The following is a 23,099-nucleotide window of genomic DNA, read 5'->3' as shown; positions in this document are numbered from 1 at the left end:
AGCATTAAAAAGGCTAATTGTATTCTTTATAAACTGAAACAAATGCTAAGGACATAGTGTGACTATAATATATGTAGTATATGAAAAGCAAAGCTCTGAAAGCACCCAGTAATCAATTCAAATGAAAAAAGTAAGAGTAGTCTGATTCTAAAGAAAAACAATTACTCCTAAAGATGGTCACTCGTATTGTCTATATACAGAAAAAACTGCTACTACTTATAAAAAGTTATTATACATCTGATACAGGTGGACTGGCTGGAATAGCATTTGAAGGGATAGACATGTTACAGCTGAAACAAAAGATTGAGAATAGAATAGATTACAGGAAATCCCTATCTTCTTTGAATCTGTCAAGTGCTTATGACAGCTGGGATTCTTTGCTTTTGATGGATTTGATTTTCCGTTGGGAACCCAAATCTAATGTAGCTGTCATATTTATGTGTTAAGATCACTAAACAGTCGTTACTATTTTAAGCTGATAAGAACAGATACTACACTTGATCTTAGCCAAAAGGCCGAGAAGCGATAGTCGTTACTATTTTATATACTTGCTAATACACTGTTAATATCTAGTATCATATTTGAACCAAAGAGTACCCTCTTTAGCTATAAACAATTATCTCTGTTTCTAGACCTCCACCAAAGGGCAGGACATCTCCCTAAATCAAGGAGGGCAGTTTCCTCCCATTACTGACTTTAAAGTATGTATGTTTAATTCTTCAAGTTAGGAAATTTTTCTTGCACTTAATTATATTTTGCTAAATTTAAGGTCTTTTCCTTTACCTCTGTTCAAAAAACCATTATTGTCAGTGCCCTTCTCCTATAGACCTTTTAATTACTGGGAATTAGGAAGGTAGAAGCAATTTTGTGGCTTTTAAAATGGCTTTAGTTTCATTTATGCTTCTTTTGGTTCTCTGAATCTTCTCTAATTTTTGGTCTATCTAACTAAAGATGACTTTTTGTACATAACAGGTAAAAGGGTGACCAAATGAGAACAGAATTGGATTTGCTATTTTGGTATAGACCAGCTTCTCATTTGGGAGAACAAGAATACTATTTTTTTGTTCTTGTAGGTTATATTCTTTTTTTTTTTTTTTAAAGATTTTATTTATTTATTTGACAGAGAGAGACACAGCGAGAGAGGGAGCACAAGCAGGGGGAGTGGGAGAGGGAGAAGCAGGCCTCCCGCGGAGCAGGGAGACCGATGCGGGGCTCGATCCCAGGACCCTGGGACCATGACCTGAGCCGAAGGCAGACGCTTAACGGCTGAGCCACCCAGGCGCCCCTTGTAGGTTATATTCTTAATATTTTCCTGTATCACATCAATTTTTGATATAAGAAAAGTGTTGGCTTATACTGAACTTGTTTCCTGCTGGGATTAAAAATTTTACAGTTCTTTTTTTATTTTTATTTATTTTTTATTTATTTATTTGAGAGAGAGAGAGAGAGCACATGAGAGGGGGGAGGGTCAGAGGGAGAAGCAGACTCCCTGCTGAGCAGGGAGCCCGATGCGGGACTCGATCCCGGGACTCCAGGATCATGACCTGAGCCGAAGGCAGTCGCTTAACCAACTGAGCCACCCAGGCGCCCAAAAATTTTACAGTTCTATTTGTAGTCACCACTGGAAAACAGTTCTCACTACTCTGGTTTCTTCTGAATGTCCCTATATTCTTGCTACCACCCTCAAATTGTCAGATATTTGTTTAAATTTCCTTCGGTATTCAGTCTATTGTATTTTTCTCAGAGTTAGCCATTTTCTAACACTTGGTTTCATTCCAGCCCCAGCAAAATAAATGATCCCTATCCCTGGTTTCCCATAGGCCATGACTTCTGTCTCCGTGACAGCACTAACCTAGGCTATGTTGTTCTCAGCCTTCAGCAGACTGGAGTCCCTTGGGGGCAGGTACTATGTCTTACTCTTCTTTGCATCCTTGTCAGCTACAATGGTATCTGGAACCCAGTACCTAAAAGAGCATTTTTGGATTCAATGTGATTTCACAAAGAATTGACACTTTTTTTTTTTTAAATTTCTCCAAGAAGGACTTTGTGTTTTCTTTCTTTTTTTTTAAAAAAACAAAAAAAAATGAAAAGGAAAAAAAAATTTAAATTAACATATAATGTATTATTTGTTTCAGGGGTCCAAGTCTGTGATTCATCAGTCTTACACAATTCATAGCGCTCACCAAGGAATTGACACTTTTAACAGTGACCAAGAAGTGTTGAGGGCAGAATAGATACTTAATAAACATATAGTTAACTTTTGGGGGGGGATGGGATTATATTTTATTTTAAATCTTTTAATTTTAAATAAATTTTAAATTTATAGTAACATTGCAAAGGTAAATAGTACATAGTCCTCATATACCTTATAGCCAGTTTCCTCTCTTATTAACATTTTACATTAGTATAGTACATTTGTCAAAAGTAATGAGTCAAGATTGATATATTATTATTATTAAAGTCCTTAGTTTATTTAGATTTCCTTAGTTTTTATCTAATGTCCTTTTTCTGTTCCAGGATTCCATCCAGGATACCATATTGTTTAGTAGTTGTGCCTTTTTATGCTCCATTCTTTTTTTTTTTTAAATACAGGCATATCTCATTTTATTATGCTTTGCTTTATAGCACTTTGCAGATACTACATTTTTTATAAATTTAAGGTCTCAAGTTAGTCAGCACCATTTTTTCCAACGGCATGTGCTCACTTTGTGTCTGAGTCACATTTTGGTAATTTTCCCAATATTTCAAACTTTCCCATTATTATTATATTTGTTATAGTGATCAGTGCTCTTTGATATTACTATTTTAGTTGTTTTGGGAGCACCATGACCACACCCATATGAGACAACACACTTAATCAATAAAAATTGTGTGTGTTCTTTTTTTTTTTAAAGATTTTATTTATTTGACAGAGAGATACTGAGAGAGCACAAGTAGGCAGCGTGGCAGGCAGAGGGAGAAGCAGGCTCTCCGCTGAGCAGGGAGCTGGACGCGGGGCTCGATCCCAGGACCCCAGGATCATGACCTGAGCCGAAGGCAGCCGCTTAACCAACTGAGCCACCCAGGCGCCCCAAAACTGTGTGTTCTGACTGGTCTATTGACTGGCCATTTTCTCTCTCCCTCTCTGTGGGCCTCCCTATTCCCTGAGACACAACAGTAATAAAATTAGGCCAATTAATAACCCTACAATGGCCTCTATGTGTTCACATAAAAGGAAGAGTTGCACATCTCTCACTTTAAATTAAAAGCTAGAAATGATTAAATTTAGTGAGGAAGGCGTGTCAAAAGCTGAGACAGGTTGAAAGCTAGGCCTCCTGCAGAAAGCAGCCAAGTTTTGAGTGCAAAGGGAAAGTTCTTAAAGAAAATTAAAAGTGCTGGTCCAGTGAACACACGAATGATGACAAAGCGAAACAGCCCAATTGCTGATATGGAGAAAATTTAGTGGTCCAGATAGAGGATCAAACCAGCCACAACCTTCTGTTAAGCCAAAGCCTAGTCCAGAGCAAGGCTGTAACTCTCTTCAGTTGAGAGAGGGGAGGAAGCTGCAGAAGAAAAGTTGGACGCTAGCAGAGGTTGGTTCAGGAGGTTGAAGAAGCCGTCTCTATAACATAAAAGAGCAAGGTGAATCAGCAAATGCTCATGCAGAAGCTGCAGCAAGTGATCCAGATCTAGATAAGATAATTGATAAAGATGGCTACATTAAACAACAGATTTTCAATGTAGATGAAACAGCCTTATATTGGAAAAAGATGTCATGTAAAACTTTCATAGTTGGAGAGAAAAAGTCAATGGCTTGACTTCAAAGATTTAAAAGATAGGCTGGCTCTCTTGGTCCAGGCTAATGCAGTTGGTGACTTTAAGTTGAAGCCAATACTCACTGACCATTCTTTTTTTTTTTTTTAAAGATTTTATTTATTTATTTATTTGACAGAGAGAGACAGTACGAGAGATGGAACACAAGCAGGGGGAGTGGGAGAGGGAGAAGCAGGCTTCCCGTGGAGCAGGGAGCCCAATGTGGGGCTCGATCTCAGGACCCTGGAATCATGACCTGAGCCGAAGGCAGATGCTTAATGACTGAGCCACCCAAGCGCCCACTCACTGACCATTCTAAAGGTCCTAGGGCTTTTACACATTTATGTTAAACCTACTCTGCCTGTGCTGTATAAATGGAACAACAAAGCTTACATGACAGCTCATCTATTTACAACATGTTTTACTGAATATTTTAAGTTCCACTGTTGAGACCTACTGTTCAGAAAAAAATGATTCCTTTCAAATTATTATTGCTCACTGACAATGCACCTGGTCACCTAAGAGCTTGATGGAGATTTCCAATAAGATTAATGTTGTTTTCAGATCTGCTAACACAACATCCATTCTGCAGCCCATGAATCAGGAGTCATTTTGACTTTCAAGTCTTATTACTTAAGAAATACATTTTGTAAGGTTACCCCTGCCATAGATAATGATTCCTCTGATGGATCTGGGCAAAGTAAATTGAAAACCTTCTAGAAAGAATTCATGATTCTAAATGTCATTAAGAACATTCATGATTCATGGGAAGAGGTCAAAATATCAACATGAACAAGACAACCCTCATGGATGACTTTGAGGGATTCAAGACTTCAATGGGGGAAGTCACGGCAGATATGGTGGAAACAGCAAGAGAACTAGAATTAGAAGTGGAGCCTGAAGACGGGACTGAATTGCTGCATTCTCATGTTAAAACTTTTAACAGATAAGGAGTTATTTCTTATGGATGAGCAAAGAAAGTGGTTTCTTGAGATGAATTTACCTCTGGTGAAGATGCTGGGAAGACTGTTGAAATGACAACAAAGAATTTAGAATCCTACATAAACTGAGTTGATAAAGCAGTGGCAGGGTTTGAGAGAACTGACTCCAATTTTGAAAGAAGTTCTACTGTGAGTAAAATGCTATCAGGCAGCATTGTGTGCTACAGAGAAATTGTTCGTGAAAGGAAGAGTCAACAGATGCAGCAAACTTCACTGTCATCTTATTTTAAGAAACTGCCACAGCCACCCCAACCTTCAATAACTGCCACCCATTAGTCAGCAGCCATCAAGAAAAGGCAAGACCCTCCACCAGCAAAAAGATCAATTCCCTGAAAGTTCAGATGATGGTTAGCATTTTTTAAGCAATAAAATATCTTTTAATTAAAGTATGTACATTGTTTTTTTTAGACATAATGTTATTGCACACTTAATAGGCTATAGCATAGTGTAAACATTACTTGTATATGCACTAGGAAATTAAAAAATTAATTTGACTCACTCTATTACGATATTTGCTTTACTACAGTGGTCTGGAATCAAACCCACAGTATCTTTGACCTACGCTTGTAATAAAACAAAAATTTAAGTAGAGAAAGTGAGGTGTTATGGAAATATTTGGTACTATCTTTGCAACTTTGCTGTAAATCTAAAATTATTCCAAAATAAAAGTTAATTTGTGCTCACTCTGGCATCACATATACTAAAATTGGAACTATACAGCGATTAGCATGGCCTCTGCACAACGATGCCACACAAATTTGTGAGGCGTTCCATATTTAAAAAAAAAAAAAAGTTAATCTAAAAACTGACACGCAAAACGACAAAAGCAATGTCTTTCTCAAGTTTCCTTTAAAAAACCTTCTATACGTACAAATGTTCATCTTGCACAATATGTTTAAGTTTTAAATGTTAAATATGACTACTCATCTCTCTACATGGAAGTTTCCCCAAAATACTGCCAAACGCTTTCCATTAGCTACATTCCAGTTCTATTAATCACTCACCAAAAATATCAGTAGAATACCAACATTAAAATTACTTGCTTTCTGGGGAGGAGGGGCATAGGGAGAGGTGAGCGTGGGGATATTTCAACTAGATGTGCTCTACGTGTACGAATTCAGTTTGCTTGATCCTTTGCTCCCCAGACCCTCAACCCCTTCATGGTATATTAGTTATTTATTCATGTTACTAAGCTCAGGGAAAGTGGACATACAGTAAAAGAAAAGTTAGCTGGGATGCCAATGGCTACTTTCCAGTGAATGAGATCATGACATTTTAGGAATCCAAAGTACCTTCTCAAACCCCTCTCCCCTTTATCTGAAGACTATAGACAGGCTGTGTCATTCAAGATTTTGTTTGAAGCAAATATGTCAGTTGAATTCAAGAGAAATGAAACAACCCCCTAGAAATAGTTAAGATTTGCTCAATGGTGACTTATCAAAACTGTGCAGATATCCATTCCTGTAACGTCCTGTAAGTAAGCAGGGGAGAATGCATCGCTGACAGCACCATAGCTCCAATATAACTACTGACAGATAGTAAAGCTACTTTTTAATATTGTAGTCCCAAACTTTCCTTGTTATACCTGCCTATCAAATGTCTGTTTTGATAAGAATGGAAACTGATAAGAAGGAGAATGTCTGAGAGACCTGAGAAAGAAGTGGGATTGACTGAGCAACAGTTAGTTACTCCAGGATACCTGCACATCTGACCATTTATCCTCTCACTTACTCTTGGGCATATATAAATATATATATGAGAAGAAGGAAGAAAAGAAAAAAGAGAGAAACAAGGCAGTAGGAGATAAAAGAAAGGTAAGAGAGTAGGAGTAAAAACTAGGTCTGAGACCACTAAAATGTGACAGAATAGACTTACAATTTACTATTATATTTTTAAAAGCTAGCAGAATTGAATTTTCTTGTCCTATTCCAGTTCAAGCCCTGATGAATATAAAATCTAATTTTGTTTAGATAAAATATATTCTTTAATATGTAAAAAGCAGAGCAGGGGCGCCTGGGTGGCACAGTCGGTTAAGCAGCCAACTCTTGGTTTCGGCTCAGGTCATGATCTCAGGGTCCGGGGACGGAGTCCCCTTCTGGCTCTGTGCTCAGCAGGGAGTCTGCTTAAGATTCTCTCTCCCTCTGCCCTCCCCCAGTAACTAAAACATCTCCATCAGATTTGATTTACATTTAATTGCTTTAGCGTACCATGATTTCTTCTTAAAAAAGGTGTTTTACTCTTTAATAACATAAAGAAATGCTTAAAATATGTTAAATAAAAAGAAAAAAATGATGTAAATGAAATCAATTTACTTGTTTATTTATTCATGTATTCAACAAATATATTCTAAGCTTCTTCTATGTGTCGGTCACATAGGTAATGCAGATTTAGCATCAAACAAAACCAAACTCTTATGTTCATGGAATTTATGAGAAGATAACACTAAGCAAATAAACACCCAGTCTGATGGTGAGAACTAATGGGGAGCAATAAAATAGGTTTGGTAAAGGCAGTGATTCCAAATTATTTTTATTTTTATTTTTTTTTTAAGATTTTATTTATTTGTGAGAGAGAGAATGAGAGACAGAGAGCATGAGAGGGAGGAGGGTCAGAGGGAGAAGCAGACTCCCTGCTGAGCAGGGAGCCTGATGTGGGACTCGATCCCGGGACTCCAGGATCATGACCTGAGCCGAAGGCAGTCGCTTAACCAACTGAGCCACCCAGGCGCCCTCCAAATTATTTTTAAAAACAAAACAAAACAAAACCTAACACACATATATGGAACATTTAGGTATTACTTTACGAAATTTATCTACTTCTATAAGTTGTATTTTCCCACTCCAAAAACAATTATGTAAAAGCTCCTAAAAATATATTAGCACATGATAGACTGTTTTCTCTGTGAACTGTAATCATATTTAGTTGTATGTTTATAGCTGGCTAAGGATTTGCAAAATATCGAGAAAAACTATCCTAATCCATGTAAGAGTTCTTTCTATTTTAGGTTAACAATTTATTCACTGCAAACACAATTACACTGGTTAGGACCAGAGCATGCTATATATTCACAATGTAATTTCTTAAATTACAATTCTGTTAAAGATTACACCTCTTCAGCTGCACTAGACAGAAAATGTTTTTAGTAAAAGAAATAATAAGGAATTTAACACACAAACTTCCAGAGTTAAATCAACACAGTTGGAAATAATAAACTCGGGAACTTATCAGTTAATGTCAGAACATTCCAATTTGATTATTCCTATAACTTTATGTATGATGTAGGTAGCAGCTTTTATAGTATACATAGATGTATTATAACAAAAGTTTATTAAACATTGAACATAGCAGAATGAAAAATCAAATGATTTTAGATTCATTGAATTTAAATTGTGGGTCAGTATCTTTTAGTGGTTTTCTACTGCCAGTTTCATAAATCTTACAGTATCAAGCATAATAAATACATTCAATGTCTTTGCCCATAGAAGTACTATCAGTATTAAGAAAATATTTGAACTGTCAAAACACCAACACTATTTCTTAAATTTCAAAAACAACAGCAACAAACAAGAACCTCAGAAGACAGGTAATAATCCCACCAGGTAGCAGACAGAAAAACAAACCAATATCGAAAAAAATATGTTGGAAAAGGAACAAAAATCGACTTTACAAAGAAAATCTGTTTGCTGGGTTATTTAGGGAATGCAGAAAACAATATGGAAAGGGAAGGAAGAAGCATGTGAACTTCAAATACTATAAAATAGATAACTCATATAGTGAATGGGAATCCTTGGGTATTCCATGCTTCTGCTTGGGTTGGCAGTTCATTCTGAAAGCCCAAAAAGTCACACAGGGAAAGTAATCCTCTAAGTTTAAATTTAGACTCTTATTTAGATGGCAAATGACAAATCAACTCATGCTTGTTCAAAAAGACTCAATTTGTTGTAGACACATTAAAAGTATTCACAGGTTCACCTCTGGGCGCCTGGGTGGCTCAGTTGGTTAAGTGACTGCCTTCGGCTCAGGTCATGATCCTGGAGTCCCGGGATTGAGTCCCACATCGGGCTCCCTGCTCAGCAAGGAGTCTGCTTCTCCCTCTCCCGCTCCCCCCTCTTGTGCTCTCTCTCTCTCTCAAATAAATAAATAAAATCTTTAAAAAAAAAAAAAAAGTATTCACAGGTTCACCTCTAATGCTCAGCTTGCCAACTTAGTGGCCTTGTACAGCAATTAAGGTAAGCAGAAGTTGAGGAGAAGGGTCTATGTTTTGGTAGTTATGATATCACATATAAGCATATTTCTCTTAGAATAAACATATATAAATGTGTTCTTCCTTTTACTAGAATAGTCTCAATGCCAGGAAAATATTAAAGACCTGCTACTATGTTTGTAAACTTGGCTCACATGGATTTCAAAGAGAGTTGCATGTCTAACTGAAAAAATCCAGCACAAAACAATTGAGATCTGTTTCCCTTTCATGGTTAATCATGCTTTAAAAATAAACTCTTGAGAAAGCCCACACTCATATCTTGGCAGGTTCCTGCTCCAACATAAACCCTAACTGATTTAAGTTTTGATTTATTGATTAGAATTTTAAGAAATTCATTTTATTCAATTTAACTATAATGAAGTTACAAATAGAGACCAAGAGAAATATATTAAGGGAGAACTGAAAAGAGAATGGGTGATTACTCTTCCTAACAATGCTGCTAAAAGACTTCACTTAGAAAAATGGTTTCAGAGATAGAAGCTCTGAGAATGCTTACTTTCAGGAAGTAAGAACAGTGAAACTAAGAAGCATACCAAGAACAGAAAAATCGAGATGAGATCCTGTTAGGTTTGATTGGCCTTTCTGATACTCTAACAGAGATATCAAGAGAGCTTGAAAAACATCAGTTCTCTGAGCAAAGCAATGATGACCAGATAAAAATATACCTCCCATGATGATAATGTAAAGGCAAGGAAACAAAGATAATTATCACAGGCTTACTCCTAAGAAGGAAACTTATGGGAAGAAGATACCAGAGGCTGGTGTGGACCAGAAAGGGGCCAAACAGAGAAAAAGACACTGAGCAAGAGAACCCAGGTCCCGGGTGGTAACCAAGAAGGTGAAAGAGAACACCTATAGAATACATACACTGGGTTGTATTAGAGAGGTTTTTAAGTGTATTACTACTACCCTTCTTTAAACTCATTGACAGCATTCATGAACATTAAAATGCTATGTTCCTCTGCATATAAGTAACAAAGGTAGATTTAAAAGCTATTTGTCTCAGTGGCTGGATAATTAACAACTATGTTAATTGGAATTTTAGGCATTACATCTAGAAAACAAAAAATAGTAAGATAATGTTTTATATTCACAATTTGCTCACCAGATAAATTTGTGGGTCTTCTGAGGTTTAGCCACCTGTTCTTAGGTAACATTTAAGTACAGATGTATTTGTATAATAAAGGTCATTTGATTCTTTTGTTTCTCATTTATTCATTATAATTAATTCAAAGTCACTGTAACCAGATGCATGAGGTAAAGAAAAGAATTACACACACAGCCTTAAGAAAGAAAGAAAATCTTTTCCCAGGCCCTAAAGGGAAAAAAGAGAACTTGGAAAATTTTCCTAGGAATTCTCACAGAATTACTGAAGGTAAGGTTCTTTTCAAACATTTAACACTTTGGAAAATCTGTGTTTCCTTATTACAACTCACTAGCCTGGAAAAGGACTATTTTATTTATTTCAAAGATCCAACAGAGCTTATATAATTATTTAGTTTTTCAGAGGGCTGAAGTCTCACCAATAAGGTATGGATCCCAAATATGGTGTGGATCCCAAAGGCTAGTTGTAGCCTAGCTTTAGTTCCACTGAAGTGAAGAAAACAAAATGTCTTTATTATAACCAAGGGTATATTAATTCATCCATTAAAAGAAAATGCAATGCTAGATCCTGGGGGCATGGTGGTAAGACACAGCTGCTCTTCTCGAGTCTTACCAAATAAGGGGAGAAGACAGACACGTTAAGGAACAATTACAATGTACTATGATAAATGCTGTGTAATAGGAATAAGTACAGAGTGCTTATGGAAGCAGAGAGAAAAGGTTCCCCAACCAGCTTTTGAGAGATGAGATCTGAGAGATTCAAAGAAGTTATCCAAGAGTAGGGGAGAGTGGAAGGAAAGGCAGGGAGAGAAAGGCAGGGAGGGGAAGAGCATAGGCCAAGTGCAGGAGGCAGCAGACAAGAGGAAGTTTCTTGCAGAAAACTAGGCACTGTATGGTGCTATATGGCAAAGGGTGAGGCAGGAAAGGTAAGCAGGGCCAGATCACGAAAGCACCTCTGATGCACGGCTACACTGGACTTACCCTGAGGGCAATGGAATCACGAATAGCTTTTAGAAAGAGAAGTGAATATGAACATATTTTCATTTTAGAAAGACCACTCTGACAGCAGTGAGGAAGGGGCTAGACTGGGGACGTAAGACCAGTTAGGAGGCTATACAGTACTCAAGGTAGAAGATGATGGTGGTAATGACAGGGCCCTGGAACAAGTCTGAATTCTGGAGCCAAGACACAAAAGGAACATGCTGAATTTGAAGGGCCTATAGTACGCCCAGGTGCTGATGCCCAGCCAAGTACGAAATTTAATAGGTGAAAGAGCTGTTGCAGACTAGATTTGTGAGAAAACAGTACACAGTGCGTCTTCAGAGCCCCAGGAGTACATCAGGTTATGAGAAAATCAGCAGTGAAAACAGGGAGACATTAGGAGGATGTTCTTATGAGAAACACTCATGGACATTTAAAAGTATGGCCTAAGATGAGGAACCAAATGAGGAAAGTCAGGAGAGCATGGTATTACAGAGCCTGAGAGGAAAGCACTTGAAGGGGAAAAAAAGAAGTCAACAGTGTAACATACTGCAGAATGGCAGAGAAAATAACATTGAGAATGGGCCATCAGTTTCAGTGAAAACTGATGTTCGTGACTTTGAGAAGAGCAGTTTAAGTGAAATGTCTGGCATTGTGGGTTGTGGATTAAGGAAGGAATGCACAATAAACAAGATTAAAAGAGAGACAATGTGTTTCTCTTTCTGGAAGTCTGGATGGGAAGGGGCAGAAAGGAATGTGGCTTGAAGAGGAGGCCAGAGGGGATGGAATACAAAGTACGCAGGCAAGAGGGAGGATGAAATCACAGACAGAAGCATCGAAACTTCTACTGTGACAGGAAGGCAGTAGGAGAGAAGGAAGGGTGATGGAAGACTGAGGTTTAGCACAATGTTAGCATCACATGTGTGGAAACAGCACAGTTTGAGCCAAGACTGCCACCTTGGTTGTGTGACCATCGGTAAATCTGACCATGTACAAATCGAAACTTTTCTGGTCCTCAGTTTACTCTTATAAAGATGAGGATGGTAGGTTAGATACCCTCTAAAGTGCCCTTCAGTAATAAAGTTCATAACTACAATTAGATCATAATCTCATGAGGGATTTTTTTGTGTGTGATAGAAGACTATAAAAAAATGTGCTAAAATGTACAGAAATGGACTTACTTCTGTCTGATATCCACACAGTCGAAAGAGCACTTTGAACCAGACTTACATTGTAAAGTAAAAACCGGAATCACTGTGTGGCTCAGGCATGTAACATAAATATTCAGTCTGGCCTAGTCTGCCCAACCACAAAAATTGAAGACGGGTTGGTGTTTCTTTTGACTCCTGGAGATAATCAGGGAAGACCACGTAAATTGATTTTGAATAACAGAAAGCTACCGAAACATTCAGAAAACTATAAAGTTCTTTCTATAAAAGTATTTGAATGAAATCAAGTAAGATCTTACCTCCATTATAAGTTTTTAAAATTTCTTTTTTTTTTTTATCATTTTCATTTAAATGCAACAAAAGTTAATTTCTTGCTCAAACCATTTTCAATGTATGCTGACAGAGTAGGGAAAAGGCACTCTGTTCTTACTAATTTAGAGACCCCATCTCTTTCCATTTAAATCAGAAGTTCTTAATCTCTTTTTGTTCCATGACTCATTTGGCAGTTGGGTGAAGCATATGGACCTCTTCTCAGAATAATGTTTTTAAATGTATTATATAAAATGCATAGTATTGGGGTGCCTGGGTGGCTCAGTTGGTTAAGCATCTGCCTTCAACTCAGGTCATGATCCCGGGGTCCTGGGATCGAGTTCCGCATTGGGCTCCCTGCTCAGTGGGAAGTCCACTTCTCCCTCTGCCTCTCTCCCCAGCTGTGCTCTCCCTCTCTCAAATAAATAAAATCTTTAAATAAAATAAAATAAAATGCATAGTATTACAAAAGAAATATATTGAAATATGGTTGTCAAAGTAGTTTAAAATTTGGTGCTACAGATGTGCTTATTAGATTCAATGACAAAATTTAAACTAGTGAATCCAATAATTATTGTAATCTTGAAGCAGTGAGGCATAGATATTATTTTGAGATATCTGAAATAAAAATAATATGATTTCCACTGGTGTCAAGAAATACTGTGCAAGACCCTTTGCACCCAGCAGGCCAATTAGTGAAGAGAATGTGGATGGTGCCTGGAAGTACTTTGTATTTCTGCCACCCCACCTCAGGGGCCAGAACTGAGTCACATGGACCACTACCTAGTGCCAGGAAACAGAATTTCACCAGCTCTTACTCTGAAATCTCTCCAATTGTTTCATTTTGTTTTTTGGGGGGTAGGGGGGGAGGGCTTTTGTCTGAAACTCGTTCTCTAGTAGATTCTTCAGCAAGAGCTCATGAGAACAACACTTCAATTCTTGGAATATTCATAACTATTTATCTGTGGTAGTTATACTTGAAGGTAAGTTTGGCTGGATAGCAAATCAGTAGCTCATGTTTTCCATCCTTGAGTTTCTTAAATATGGTACTTCATGGATTTTTCTCCAATCAACTAATTTTTCAATCTTTTCAAATTCTGATTTATGTTTTCTTTCTTATCCTATAGCATTAAACATTTTTTTCACTTTAAAATAATAGTTTCCATCTACTTTGTAGACTTTTGGGGGCATGTTTGCATTGTTGGGACATTATTTTATTTTTTTCCTTAAAAATCTTTGCTTAATTTTGCCTTTAAAAAAAAAAATGAAATAAGTTTTCCTGTACTTTGAAAAGAATAGCCCAGGATAGTTTTTCCAACTTCATGATTCTAGAATTCTCTCTCTTCTTGTTTTCACAAAGTGATTTTTTAAAAATGGACTTTCACTTTGTGGGATTGCCTATGTTGTCATCATCTGCTTTATTTATGTTTTTTTTTAAAGATTGTATTTATTTATTTGAGAGAGAGAGAGAAAGTGAGCACAAGCAGGGGGAGCTGCAGAGGGAGAGGGAGAAGCAGGCTCCCTGCTGAGCAGGGAGCCCCATGAGGGCTTGATCCCAGGACCCTGGGATCATGGCCTGAGCCCAAGGCAGATGCTTAACAGACTGAGCCACCCAGGCGCCCCTATTTATCTGTTTATCTATTTACTCATTTACTGCTCTTTTTCATTTATACTGAATCTTCTTACAAAAAGAAAGCATTTTTTATGGTTTATCATTTTTAAGAGTTTTATATATGTATGTATATATATTATTGGAGTATAGTTGACACAATATTACATTAGTTTCGGGTGTACAACACAGTGATTTCATAACTCTATACATTATGCTATGCTCACAAGTGTAGCTACCATCTGTCACCATACAACACTATTGCAATACCATTGACTATGTTCCCTGTGCTGTACCTTCATCCCCATGACTTATTCAGTCCATAACTGGAAGCCTGTTAACTCCCATTCTCCTTTATCTACTTTGCCCATTCCCCTACCCCACTCCCCTCTGGCAACCACCAATTTGTTCTCTGTATTTATGGGTCTATTTCTGTTTTTTTTGTTTGTTTGTTTTGTTTTTTAGATTCCACATATAAGGGAAGTCATACGGTATTTGTTTTTCCTCTGACTTATTTCACTTAGCATAATAATCTCCAATATATACGTAATCTCTATTATATATATAGAATGGAATATTACATGAATCTACTTTTATATATATCCATATACATATCTCACATCTTCTTTATTCATTCATCAACCAATGGACACATGGGTTGCTTCCATATTTTGGCTTTTGTAAATAATGCTACAATAAACACAGTGGTGCATGTATCTTATCAAATTAGCGTTTTCATTTTCTTTGGTAAAACACCCAGTAGTAGAATTACTGGATTACATGGTATTTCTATTTTAAATGTCCGAGGAACCTCCATACTGCTTTCCACAGTGGCTACACCAACTTACATTCTCATCAGCAGTGCACAAGGATTCCCTTTTCTCTACATCCTTGCCAACACTGATTATTTCTTGTCTTTTTTGATACTAGCTGTTCTGACAGGTGTTAAGGTGATATCTTATTGTGTCACTGTGCTATCACCTGCTTTTTATCTGAACTTTTTCTTTCTCCTCCCCTATTGTCCCGTCCTGCTCAATTTGGATTCTACTTCAAGCAGCTTTTCTCCATAAGAAGATTTGTTTTGGAAGGGAGCTTTGGGTGCTTGCTTCAACAGTATATAAGAACCAGAATGACCCAACACCATCAAAATGAATTGCTTCTGGTCCCCTTGTATTCACCTATGAATTAGATCCTGCAAAAACATCCATCTAATCTCAGCATCTACTCTGATTGGCTTAATGTGCTTGCCAGTGAGTAGCTGCTGACAATTTGAGGGATTTCCTATTCTCAGGGCTTTCAGCTGCCCTGTGTCTTTTCCTCTGCTTCCTACCACACAGTTACTGGGCCCATCTGAATCTTGTAGTTGTTGGTAATTGGTCCTTACCTGCTAGTATTTGGGGGTTGGAGGGGGTACCTGGTTTTGATTTAGCTGCTAGACATAGGTTTTGATTCTGATATCCTAGTTGCTCTACCTGTTTTTATGAAGAAATTAAAAAACAATGCCACTGCTGCCTATCTTTCAGGAATCTTCCTGAACTTTGTGTTTTTTAATTTAAAATAATTATTGTTCAAAGTCTACTTCAGAATAGTATGAATTAGGGCTATCAGTCATTCTAACAAAAAGTGAGTAAAACATCAGTGATTTTCAAACTTGTAGTCTTGGAACTGTGGGAGATTTATGTATATGTGTATGCATGCCCGTGTGTGTACATGCACTTCTGCTTTCCTTTCTTCACCCCATTTTCAACAGAGGGGATCTGCTATAGATATTGAACCTCCATGAAATATTCTGTTTGAAGAACGATTACATGGTTAAAACTGTCTGAATACCACTGTTCAGGAGTCATCTTTCAAAATCAGCATTTAAAACCTAAGTAAAGTGAACTGACATTCATAAAACAGATTTAGTATTCAGAGAAATAATTTGAGCCAAGAACTACAACGAGAATTCAAGCAAAAAAAAAAAGTATCTTTTAATAATCCCTCATGTTTTTTCAAAGGCTTGAGGAAAAAGTATGTATTTATTATATTTCTTTATATTTCTGTTAACAGTTTCAACTGTGGTATCAAATATAATTCTTAAGTTGTCCAACTATTTACTTAGAACAAATATGAAAATTTAAGTTACATATGCTTAATCACAAAAATGATCAACCAAATTCAATTTTTCCACTTTGTCCTATCTATTTAAAATTTCAATTTCCCTTAGAGGTGTTATGAATGAAATGCTTAAAAGAACAACTTTAGAAAAAATAAAAACAGAACCCTAAATGTAAGTGTTTGTGGAGGAACACATGATTCCTTGAAGGCCAATCATGCTGGTATATACTACAGTATACTACATACCCATGAAATTGGACCTCATGGATCTACCTGTCAGCCCCCTGGATCCAAGAGATCAAGATCCATAACCTTCTGGTAAGCAAAGAAATTTTCATTTCCCTAGGTGGGGAGATCCCCAGGAAGCAAGGAGGGTAGTGCCATCTTGGAATTCTGGCAAACCAGAAAAGAAAGAATGGGGCACAGAAGCAGTAACTTTTTCAGAGATCTATAAGGCCCAATTTTAAGATCTATTGGTAGATTCTAATGCATTACTTGAGATCTCCACATTTGATCTCTGGTAAACAGGACCTTCCCAGGAAACCTCTTATTACTGTAATGCTTTTAAAGTTTCCAACCTGCCTGACAGATACCAGCTTCTTTTACTAGAAGATTCAGATTAGTACTACTTGGGCCTTGTAACATGTGCCTACATGGTTGCATATCAGATAAACAAGGCACTGTAAATCCTTATTCAGAAACTTGCCAGACTGAAACAGTATTCAAGGATTGACTGTACAGAAAATTTGTGAAGATGAGGGAAAAGAAAACTGATTTTGTGTTTATTTTAGAAATCAAAGGTCAAGTAAAACATACACATACACACACACACACACACACACACACACAAATTGGCAATAGATTACATTTTTCTCTGCAATAGGCAGAATCCTTCACTGAAAAATAGAGTGAATCAATGATACATTCCCTTGGAACTTGTTTAATCATGTATAATATTAAGGAGAAGTCAAACTGACATATATATTATAAAGTATAGCTCTTCTTCTGCCAGTGAATTATCTGTCAACTTGACAGGTTCAACTCTGCTTTACGTTATTACTGAGGTACTTGATCATCCTAAGATTGCAATATACAAAAGTTCTTACTGGGCAGAATGGAATGTCAAAACCCATGGAGCAGATGCCACAGATGTCCACTGATGTGACTATAAAGGTAAAGTCATAATGTGAATAAGAAAATATATTTTATGAGTGCCTTATGTAATTTAGATATATCCATTTTTTGCTGCAATTGTTTTTTTTAGGTTAAGTTAACCTCATCATCCTCTGATGAGCTTAAAAGTAACAATATCCATCCTTTACCCATCATCTTCTCCCTGAGGTAAATGATGCAGAATGTCAAAACTCAGAGATTTTGGTGCTCCTCTAACTCAAGTCCCTCATTTTACAATTAAGTCAATGTAGATCCACTGATGTTTATTTAAAAATAAACACAACAGGGGCGCTTGTGTGGTTCAGTCTGTTAAGTGTCCAACTCTTGACTAAGGCTCAGGTTGTGATCTCAGGGTGGTGAGATCAAGCCCCGCATCCGGCTCCACGCTCAGCGGGAACCTGCTTCTCTCCCTCTCCCTCTGCCCCTCGTTGCTCTTGTGCTCACTCTCTCTTTCGAATGGATAGATAAATCTTTAAAAAAAATAAACACAAAATTTATTATGTGCCCACAGGCATCATATACCAGGCATCAACACACACGTGTTCCAATTTAATCCTAATAGTTTTGTGAGATGGATTTCACATCTCACAAAGATGTGGAAAGAGATGTGGAAAGATGAGGAAACAAGAGATGCGTGACTTGATCAAGAACACATAAACAATTAGTTCCAGAGCCAAGATTAATCTTCAGAGTCCAAGTCTATTTTAATTTTTTATTAGTTGTTTGGTTTGGTTCCCAACTCTCTCTAGCCCTCTAATTTTACACCTAATGTTAAGTGACTTATCCAAGGTCATGAACTAGAGTAATAAAATTTGAATCCAGGTCTTCTGACATAAGAGATTTAGTGTATTTCCATTATGCAGTGCTAGGTATCTCCCCCAAGTGACTTTAACTTTAGACTTTGACTACTTCCTAGTGACTGCAATGAGTAAAGTACAATGGTAGATGCTGAATGTATCATAACCATCCCTGAACTATCAGAATGTGTCACACTCTTATTTTTACTTTATGACCACCACCTTTCCCTTTTCTCCATGGATCTGCTTCCATGTCTTTTTGTTTGTTTTTGGCATTAAGCCTAACAACTGTGTGTAATATGGGAAAAATATAGGATAGTCTTCTTTGTCCATAAATAGTTCGTCGAAATTAAAATTTGAATAGAGGAAGTAGAGGCAAAAACAACTGCTAATTTGTGTGTTATCAACTGGAAGTCCAGATAAAAAAGTAGTAAAGAATGAAATAAGAGGGGCAAATGACATGTAGGACTGGCAAGAAAGACTGGCCTTGAGGGAAGGCAGAAAGCATGGCTTGAAAATAGACAGTAGGTGAGCAGCAAAATCCAGAATGGTCTATGTGGAGTAAGAGGAAGTGGGCTCTGTAAGAGAAATTCAAGGAAAGAAGGCTGCCCAGTATAGTGAGGCTTTGAATATGAGGCTTACCTGATCATGATTTATGGAGTCATTGTTGATTGCTGAAAATAAAACTAATAGTTACCATCTATTTACTCTGTCCCTATGCTGCACTAAACCCTTTTAGTATTTCACATTAATCTTGATTGTAACTCCATAAAGTAAAGATTATTAGGTTCATTTTCAGTTGGTATAACTAAGGCTTGGTGAGGCAATTTGCTTAAAAGTCACTGGAAAAGTAAGTAGAGGATCAGTATTCTAAACCATGTCATTTGGATTGCAAAACCCACACTACTGTCTGACAGTTGTTTCTCCATTAAAACCAACAAATAAAACAAAAAAAAACTTGCCCAAAGCACGAATCTTAGGTCTTCAACTTAAACCATATTCAAGTATAACCACAAAGGGAAAAACATACTTAAAAGATAAAAAGCCAAGAAAAGAAAACCTTTAAGCCTGAGGTTTCTCATGCAGCCGAATGCAAAATATATAAACACACGCAATAAAGTATATTTTATGACAACAGTGACTCTGAAATCTCAATGGAGCACACATTTCATATTTAATAGAGCCATTACATATTCCTTTTAGCCAACTTCACTTAATTGAGTATCTTATTTTTTGAGGGAAAAACTGCTTTGAAATTTTATCTCAGACCTTTCCATAGTTAGATCTCACTTAAATTACCAAGAAAAATAATTGCTGTTTTGCATTCATTTTGCAAACACATACTAAACTCTATGGAGCTTCTCCTACTGTGAAGGAAGAAGCAAATAAAAAATATACTGTTATAAGGGAAATAAAGAAACAAGTCTCAGAGATTAATCATTATTTTGCAACAGGACAAAATATTCTGTGAAGAATTTACTATAATACAAAAAATAACCAATCCAAAGTTATCATTACCGACTGTCACATAGGCAAGGATCATAAAGACTTTGTTATACAGGATAGTATGCTGTAGAAAACTAGCTGTGAGCTAATTGTACATATAAGGGGCCAATGTTTTCCATATATCATTTATATGTGTATCTATCTACTTAGGTACTAACTGTAGTATCCTTCATTTAATATTTTCTTTAAATTAAAAAATTTTTTAAAGAAGCAAAATGCCTATTTAAGCCCTTTTAAAAAATAAAATACCTAGTTTAGCCTTGATTAAAAAACCATGAAATCACAGTTCTGATTACTAGTTATAATATCTTTCCCAATATAAACTAAAATTAATACAGGTAATTACACATCTTAAAATGTTTACTCTGTACTCCCTGTAATCATTCTGCACACTTCAGGTATAAAGCATCATACTTTGGAAGCCACCTTAATAGGAACTCTCCTAAGGTGGGGGGGAGGGGCAGTTAAAAAGTATTCTACTATTACTGTGTCAACTGTTACAGGAATTTGTCCAACTCTAAAGAATGTGTGTCTATACTCATAAATGCACACTATGCTCTGAGACTAGAAACTCAGTCAAAATAGAAATTTTGTAAAAAGTGAGGCATATTACATAACTCTCAGTTACAGTTAAACATGCATTTTTCCTTTGATAGCTACTGTTCAAGAGGGCATTTATAGGCAATCAATTGAAATGGCTTATAATTCTATAAATAGGTCACAATACTTGTCATTAGTTAAGGAAAAATGCCAGTTGTGCTAGAGCTGGGAGGCTGAAGGGTAAGTGGGGTTTGGAGATGCGAAGTGCAGAGTTCTATAGACCTGGCCTGGGGAACAGCAAAAGTGAAGATTCCTTCTGCCCACATTTCTGTTCTGGCTAAAGGATTTCCAATTCAGCCACTGCATAACCACTGGTGGTCTCTGAGAAGCCAGAGGATCATCCACTTCATCTTAAAGTCAGGTAATGAATTTGTCAGATACTCTTAGTTATTAGCAAGAGCTAATAGGACCTTTTGTGGGGAAAAGTTATGATAAACTATTCTAAAACTACTTCGTGATAATGGTCTTTTAGAAATTTATGACTTTTGGGGTCTTTAATATGAGATGAACTATACTATACCTAGTGTGATTCAAACTGCTTATTGCAGGGGCAGGTAGAGCTGCCTGGATTCTGGGTTCACACAGATCTAAGTTCTATCTTAGCTGTCACTCATTAGCTGTGTGACCTTGGAAATTCTTTAAGCAATTTTGTTTCAGTTCCTTCAATGGTGATAACATTACCTACATTATAGGATTACTGTGAGGATTAAATGGTATGACATGTAGAAATAATAGTTGAAGAGTAAAAATAGTACGTAGAATAATAGTAAGAAGTCAATATTGCTATCAGTTATGTAAAGCAGCTTCCCCTTTAATGAATAAAAATGGAAGTGAAAATGTAAGTATCCATGAAAGCTCAGGTTCCAACACAATTGCTTTTTGGAGGATGTTAAGCAAATTATTTTCTAAGATACAGAAGTGCAGCCATAGTCTTAGAGTCCATATTGCTAATTGCATTATTTGTATTTAAGATTTCACATACATTTGAAAAACACTTGGTAATTAATGAAGCATTTTCTCACATATTATGTCATTTGATTCCCACCACAAAGCCTAGGAAGTAAGCAGCAAAAGTATAACTCACATTTTGTAGATGAGGAAACTGAAGTTCAGAACAGCTATTTAATTTCCAGTTACAGTAACTGGAGAAGTACTTTCTTAGTACATCACCTCTGCCTCTCATAACTTTTACTTGTTTCACAGTTTAGGATAAAAAATTGGGTATTACATAATTAAATTCTGATTTAAGATTATTGTTTATTTGCTTTGCTTTGGATTTAAATAGAACTGACAAAGTATTTTTCAGCACAATAAAATTTCACATATCTCCTTATTAGGGTTCTAGAAAAGTAGCCTATGTTTGAGAGGCCCTAAAAATAAATGTAAAAATTTATGTAAATAGTTGATGTTCCTGGCTTTTATTTTGTCTCCTTGGAAAAAAGTAGTAAGTCCATTTAAATAATGAATTAAACACCAATCTATCATAAATGATACAAAATACTTTGATAATACCGTTGACATTGCAGGTCAGGTTCTGGTTTATCCTTCAAAGAGCAACTTCATTACTAGATGACTGTTCACTTATGCAGTTACCAGGCAGAGCTCCTCTGCGATAGTTGTTGACTTTCTATTAAATGTAAGCCAGGGCTTGATGGCCATTAGAGGTATGAAACAGCCACAACAGTGATATGCAAACATGCTATTTTAAAATCAAGTCCAATGTCACAGTTCATATATTTTGTACATTCTAATTTATCAAGAACATTATGATCTTTAAAATATTAATATTGGCTTAATGAAAATGGCTAGCACGAAGCCCTCTTTCTTTTGAGTTAAAAGCAGAGGACCATTCTATAATACAATAAATGACAATCACTAAACATGAAGGAGTTTGTAACTATACTGGAATAAACTTAAAACGGGTTTAATCTGAAGCAAAATGATGTAGTCAATGACTACTACATTATGCTAGATAGTATTAATTAAAGACAAATAATAAGCAATTTATGTACTATTTTTAAAAAGTCAGCAAAAAATTTTATTTTACTTTTTAAAAAATTTTTATTCATTTATTTGAGAGAGAGAGAGTGGGAGGGATGGAGGGAAAGGGACAAAGAGACTCCCCACTGAGCATGGAGCCTGATGGGGCTCAATTCCAGGACCCCGAGATCATGACCTGAGCTGAAGTCAGATCCTTAACTGACTGGGCCACCCAGGCACCTCCCCAAACCCAAGCAAAAAATTGTAAAGAAACAATGTAGAGGAGAGAGAGTAATTCATCAGGTCTAGAAGCCACTCTGAGGCCTTCTCTGCAGACATCTGGCATCTAGGGACCCAGGAGGTCAGCTATCTCAAGTCACTGGCAAGAGAGTCCCATGGCCTAACGTTCCATAACCATCAGGTTATAACTACTGGTTACTAGAAATATATGATAAAAACTGAATCTAGGATCTCTTACGGTTTACAATAAGGCAATATCCTCTCTGATGTGAGAGGTAAAACAGATTTGGCTCTCCAGGTGACAGGCTCAGATTCTCCTTCCTAATCCCAAGTTTCCTACAATTCTGCCAATTAATACCATTTAAATAGAAAACATTGCTAGGGTGGGGCCAATAGTCATACCTGCCTAGTATGATTTGGGTTAGTTGACTATCATCTTTTCTCTCTTTGTACCCTTAAAAGGGTGTACAGTGC

The 23,099-nt window shown here is 36.7% G+C and overlaps 1 protein-coding gene, 1 non-coding gene and 1 pseudogene across 5 annotated transcripts in view; 1 reads left to right on the top strand and 2 right to left on the bottom strand.

Moving 5' to 3' along the window:
- The window catches only part of UBE2E2 (ubiquitin conjugating enzyme E2 E2), a 377,267-nt gene that overhangs the window by 99,158 nt on the left and 255,010 nt on the right, over positions 1-23,099 (bottom strand). The window lies entirely within an intron of this gene.
- Positions 387-527, bottom strand: LOC144380270 (U2 spliceosomal RNA; annotated as a pseudogene).
- Positions 5,470-5,573, top strand: LOC118547812 (U6 spliceosomal RNA). The gene has a single exon (XR_004923281.1). It is a non-coding gene; the product is annotated as a U6 spliceosomal RNA (small nuclear RNA).

The sequence above is a fragment of the Halichoerus grypus genome, chromosome 1 (assembly GCF_964656455.1).
Source record: "Halichoerus grypus chromosome 1, mHalGry1.hap1.1, whole genome shotgun sequence".
In the NCBI taxonomy this organism is placed as follows: Eukaryota; Metazoa; Chordata; class Mammalia; order Carnivora; family Phocidae; genus Halichoerus; species Halichoerus grypus.
The sequence above is the reverse complement of the archived record's forward strand: the minus strand, read 5'-3'. Positions and strand labels throughout refer to the sequence as shown.